The following is a 6000-nucleotide window of genomic DNA, read 5'->3' as shown; positions in this document are numbered from 1 at the left end:
ATTGATAATATTTGACGGTTCCACAACTAAAACCGTCAAATATAATTGACTGTATTTGACGGTTTTAAAGGAAAACCGTCAAATATATTCTGGGAATACTTGACGGTTACTGTAAAAACCGTAAAGTATTCCTTAATACTTGACGGTTATAGTTAGAACCGTCAAGTATTATTCAGTTTACTTGATGGTTTTAACCAATAACCGTCAACTATTATTATTATTATTATTATTATTATTATTATTATTATTATTATTATTATTATTTTAAAATATGGGTACTGCTTTTCTAGCAACCCCCCTTGCATTTTAAAATTTCATGCAAAGCAACATTTTTTGAAAGACAGAACCAGGCCAGCATTCAAAGTTTCAAACCAATATATAGCAAGCAATAATTCAATCATATGAATGTAACCATGCACCAGACACATAGAAATTTATATTATATACATGTTAATAACGTAATTAACAAACCAAATGTCATACAATTGCATTGTGTCAAGTGAAAGCAAAATTTTAATTTGGACAAGGAGAAAAGGTTAAAGCAAAAAACCAATTCAAAAACCAAAATTTGCCAAATGCCAAAAACCACAACAGCTCTTCTGTTCAACTTCTTCCCTATCTATTTTGTGCCCACTGATGGTACAAAGCCATTGCCAGCTCTTCAGTGATTTCTTCCATCTGGGCGGATAAATACACGGTGCAATATGTGTCGGGAAAATACTGTATGCAAAACCAAATTGAAGTTAGATATAAAAATAAAGCTACACTTGTAAGTATAATTCTAAAGTGTATAAATTGAACTTTAACAAATTAAATGCGTATTACCTGTGTAGGGATTGTGTTAGCATTGTGCATAATTATCTCATTCATGAATTTCATCACGCAATACCCACAATCGGAGTTTTTTTTGGCTGCTGTGGGCACTGTAAAGAATGGAAAAGGAAATAATATTAGTCAATCATATAAATAAACTATATTTAATAGAATAGTAAATAATGGTAAAGAATACTTTTACTTTCTTCCATGGGAAGGTATCGTCAAATTGACTGTTTTTTACCGGGGGGTAAGGTAAGGCTTGATTTGTGCGATATAGCCATAGAGCTCTGAGAAGACAATAAAATTAAATATTAATGATTGTCAAAAATTAGATTGAAGCAAGAAATTAAATTAAATTTAAATAATAGATATAAATGTTACTTACTGAATAATGAAACTATAAATGGTCGATTGGTTGAATTCCCATGAAGAGAATCGAGATACCAAATCCTTGGCTTTGTGGGATTGACCACAATCAGCATCAAGTGTCCCCTAATTATAAGAAAGACAATTAGAACAATTACAAAATATTTGAAAATAAAAGAATTTAAGAAAGTTCAGTATACAACGTACGTACCCTTGACAGTAAGGCGCCAAAAACAAAGTTTGAGGCCTCGCTGCCCTAGAAATGAAGATATCTACCAAGTCTCTGGATAAGTATTTCTTCTTCATATCAGGTCCATGGCCAGCAAAAGTGTGGGGGCTGATAATCTTGAACTTGTCATCAAGGCCACTGGGAACTATAAAGTTCTTGAAAAGATATCTAAATCAACAAACAAAGATATCAATAGAATAAATACTCAAATACTTAAGTATTTAGTTAAGGTTTTAACAAATACCCGATGTAAAAGTTATAGGCATTTATGCTGGCCATTCCATGTATCAGAATTTCTTTCAATACATCATTTGTGACGTACTCTGACAAGGGTCGACCATAGATCTCTGGCTCAAACTCTAGGGGAAGAATGAAATCCTCGCCATGTTCTAATCTGGCCCCAGCTGCATATTCCTGAAGACATATTTGGAATCTTGATGATACTGCTTGAATGGGCTTAGAGGGTTGTTTCCGTGGTGATGATAATGAGTAATCACCCAATAGGCTCTTCTTCTCCTTAGACTGATAAACAAACTGTTAATAATTAAAACAGAGTTTATTTGAAATCAACTGAATGTTTCAACCTATACATATATACCTTTGAAGGATGTCCTAACGTAAGAAGATGGTCAGGCCAAGCAACAAAGCTACCCACTGCTTGAGCCACTGTCTTTTTCATCTGGGGTGGGCATCGAGAGGGCATAATTAGGGTCAATAGCAGTGTTCAACTGCAACCTCACATGATCAGCAGGGAGAGCCACATTATGAATTATGCTCTCTCCCGGTAAATTGAACATGCGGCCCGTTGCAACAGTGTGATGTTTAGGGCTATCTGCCATACACTGAATGTTCGTTTTACCCTGATTTAACATAGGAGACAAGTTAGTGTGATATGAAAATAATTGAATGTAATCATATAAACACAAGAAGTATTATACCTCAGGTAGCAAGGGGAATGTGCAGCTGTCTTTGCCACTTGGACTGAGATTCAGAGCCGGCTGTGGTGCTTGATTCCTAATCAACTGCTCGATTAGGAGTGCTTGCGCTTTAACTTGCTCCTTTAACCAGCGCGTTTCTTCTTTTAGCTCCATAAACTTAGCATAGGAAGGCATGCATGATGAAGAGGGCTTTTGTCGGTACCCGAAGTAATCCCTCTTGGTGACTCCATAACTAACGCCTCTAAGAAGACCAGGATGATCAAAAGTCCCCAATGCCCTCGTCAATATATCCTGGTCATCTGCAAAATGTGCCCCTTGTGAAACTTCTTAGGACAAACTCTCCTGCGTAACAAACATTGTTAGAATTCATACTTTGAGATGTTTGATAACGTGAGGATTATTTAATTTAAAATAAAACTCACCATCATGTCCACGAACTCCTTGACACGAGGATTATTAATTTGGCCATCTTTATTTTGCTTGGCCAATGCTCGTAGCATCTGATGGGATACAGTGACATATGATCCCTCTTTTTGAATCACCTCTTCCTCAAGGCCCGCATAACCCAAGCGCCCTTTTCGGTAGGGATATTGATTCTTCTTTACCCTTTCCTTATTTTGGGCGTTTAATTCCTGCAAAAACAAAAAAAGATTCTAGTTAAACAATATATACATTAAACAAAATAGACTATTTATTTTAGAATTACGTGAGGATTATTACTTGAAATTGACTATCACGACATGACGTCACAAAAGCAGCCCAATCGTCTGGTTTGACCAACTCCCGTATCAAGCTAGGAACCTCAAACTCGTCAACTGTGGAAGGATCCTTCAAGTACTTGTGTGTCACAAAATAGCAGAAAGACCGCAGTGCCCTTCCAGCCTTCCCCTCTATAAACTTCTTCCTGCTCTCATCTATATCAAATCCAGACTGGAAAACACACAAAATAACACATTAGTATGAGATAGCTTGTGAGAAAATGAAATTTGAGTTGTTATAATATCTTACTGATACATCTGTCTAAATGGCGTCCCGCACTGAACGATCAACCCTTCTCTAGTGCTGCACTATAATAGGCACGATGCTTCGTGCCATTGTCCCAATGTAGCTGATCAATTTATTTGACCGTACAACTTGTCCTTTCTTATTCCACTATACGGAAAATTTCTTTCCTTCCGTTTGAGCTTTCACCACCTCTTGCATGACACAAAGCCCCCTCTATATGTGTGTTGCCTCTTCTTGCAGCTATCTCTCTTGGTCAAAGGCATCCCTGGGTTGAGAAGGATTATCAGTGCTCGATCCACTATTGTCTGCCATCTGCAATGAAATTCAATCAAACAAAATGAATCAGAACCCATTAAATGAAAATAAAGGTATTAATAACGAAATTGACTTAAACAAAATTAAAACAAATAAAGTTTTCTATCAAGAATAATAAGAGAATTTACATACATGTTTAAGTAAATCTTTTCCTTTTTCGACTCTTAGCTTTTTGTATATTCTTTTTGGTTTGAATTGTTTTGATCTTCTTGCGAAACACTTTCCCCTTCTTTGAAATCCAAACTCCGTCATTGTGATCGTGCCTGATGTACATGGATTCATCTTCATTTAAATGAGATTCAAGTGATGTCCTTTGAAATGGATCATCTTCAATTGCATTGTCTTCATACCCCGTCTCCTTATTCATTTTATTGGTTAACAAAACAATAGACCATGCTTTAGTAGCTGGGTCTGGGACATAGAAAATTTGTGTAGCCTGAGAAGCCAAAATGAAAAGCTCTTCCTTGTATACTTCCTTATTCAAATTCAATTGTATGAACCCTAAGCCATCAATTCCCAATGCATTATTATTGTCCACCCACTTGCAACCAAATACCGGAACTCTGAATTCAATGTAATCCAACTCCCAAATATCCTCAATCATCCCAAAGTATGACATACGTGCATAAATAGGATTTTTATCTTTGACACTTGATATATGCATCGTATTAGCTACAAGAGTTATGCCATTATTTTGCTGTTTACTCTGATCATCTTACTCTTTAGTATAGAAAGTGAACCCATTGATAAGGTAGCTTGTGAAAGAAATCACATGTTTGCTAGGTCCATCTGTCAACAACTTTAATTTCTTCGAAACAGAATTAGGATTAATATTATACTTGCCATGCACATGCTCTCTCAACCATGCTGTAAATTATTTATTGTGTGTTTTGGTGTATCAACTTTCAAGTTTATTGGGATTATCCCTCTTAAGCTCATCAATATGCTTGTCCACATAGTCCTCTTCGGAGTTATACAATACATATAGATGTGTTTGCTCCTACTGTTGGTTTGAAATAGTTACAACTTTCTTTCCCATAATCCCTTCTCCATCCGTCCTTCCCTCATGACGAGACACTAAAACCCCTATATCGCTTGCATTTTTTAAGTAATGGGTACAAAATTCAGTGGCCTCTTCACAAATATATCATTCTACAATACAATCCTCTGGCTGACTCCGGTTTATCACATACCCTTTTAATATTTTCATGTAACGCTCAATTGGATACATCCATATTAAATACACTGGGCTACACGGTTGGACCTCTCTAACTAAGTGGACAGTTAGGTGGACCATATGTCAAAAAAGGTCAGAGAAAAATACATTTCAAGTTCACATAACGTAACTATGATTCGGTTTTACAATCTTGGCAATTTACTGGGATTAATTACTTTGTTGTAAAGAGACTTAAAGAAAAAAACATAACTTCGTGATCGTAACTCGCACCTTGTCAGGTAAAATAGGCCGTATTGCTACTGGAATAAAGTTTTCCATCAACACATGATAGTCATAAGATTTTAAACCTTTTAACTTCAAATCCTTCATTGAAACAAGGTTACTAATATTAGAAGAGTAACCTTCCGGCACTTTTACTGCAACAAAAAACTCACAAAAGCTACTTTTCTCTTTTCTAGAAAGTGTGAGCTGCTGGACGAAGAAATGTATGAGTTCCCTTATCCTCTGGTGCTAATTCCTCCCTTATCCCCATCTCAACCATGTCTAGCCTCGTATTTACGTCATCTTTAGTCTTCCTGGGAATATGAAGTAATGTGCCAAACAGATTTTCACATATGTTTTTCTCAATATGCATAGTATCAAGAAAATGTCTCACATTCAGGGTTATCTAATACGGCAAGATAAAGAAAATAGACCTCTTCTTCCACCTACTTGTCCCAACATGCCTTGCGAAAGTTTTTCTAAATTCACAATATATATCTTTCACCTTTTGAAATATATCCTCTCCAGTCAACGGCGTAGGTGCCTTACCTTTTTCTGAATTTCCATTGAAATATTTTTTAAATCACCGGTAAGGATGATCACGATGCAACCATCTACGATGTCCCATATATGAATTTTTCATTCCATGCTTCAACCTTATGGAATCTATGCTCTCTTCACAAATGGGACAACCAAGTTGCCCTTTAATGCTATACCCTGAGAGATTACCATACGCAAGGAAGTCGTGAATTGTGCCAAACAACATAGCTCTCAACTTGAATGTTTCTTCCTTATATGCATCATATACATCAACTTCATTCTCCCACAATGCTTTCAAGTCTTCAATTAATGGAGCTAGATATATATATATGTCATTTCCTAGTTGCTTTGGC

The sequence above is a fragment of the Neltuma alba genome, unplaced genomic scaffold, assembly GCF_004799145.2.
Source record: "Neltuma alba isolate B1F8T4 unplaced genomic scaffold, ASM479914v2 tig00011927_pilon, whole genome shotgun sequence".
Taxonomy (NCBI): domain Eukaryota; kingdom Viridiplantae; phylum Streptophyta; class Magnoliopsida; order Fabales; family Fabaceae; genus Neltuma; species Neltuma alba.
Note: the sequence above shows the minus strand (reverse complement) of the source record.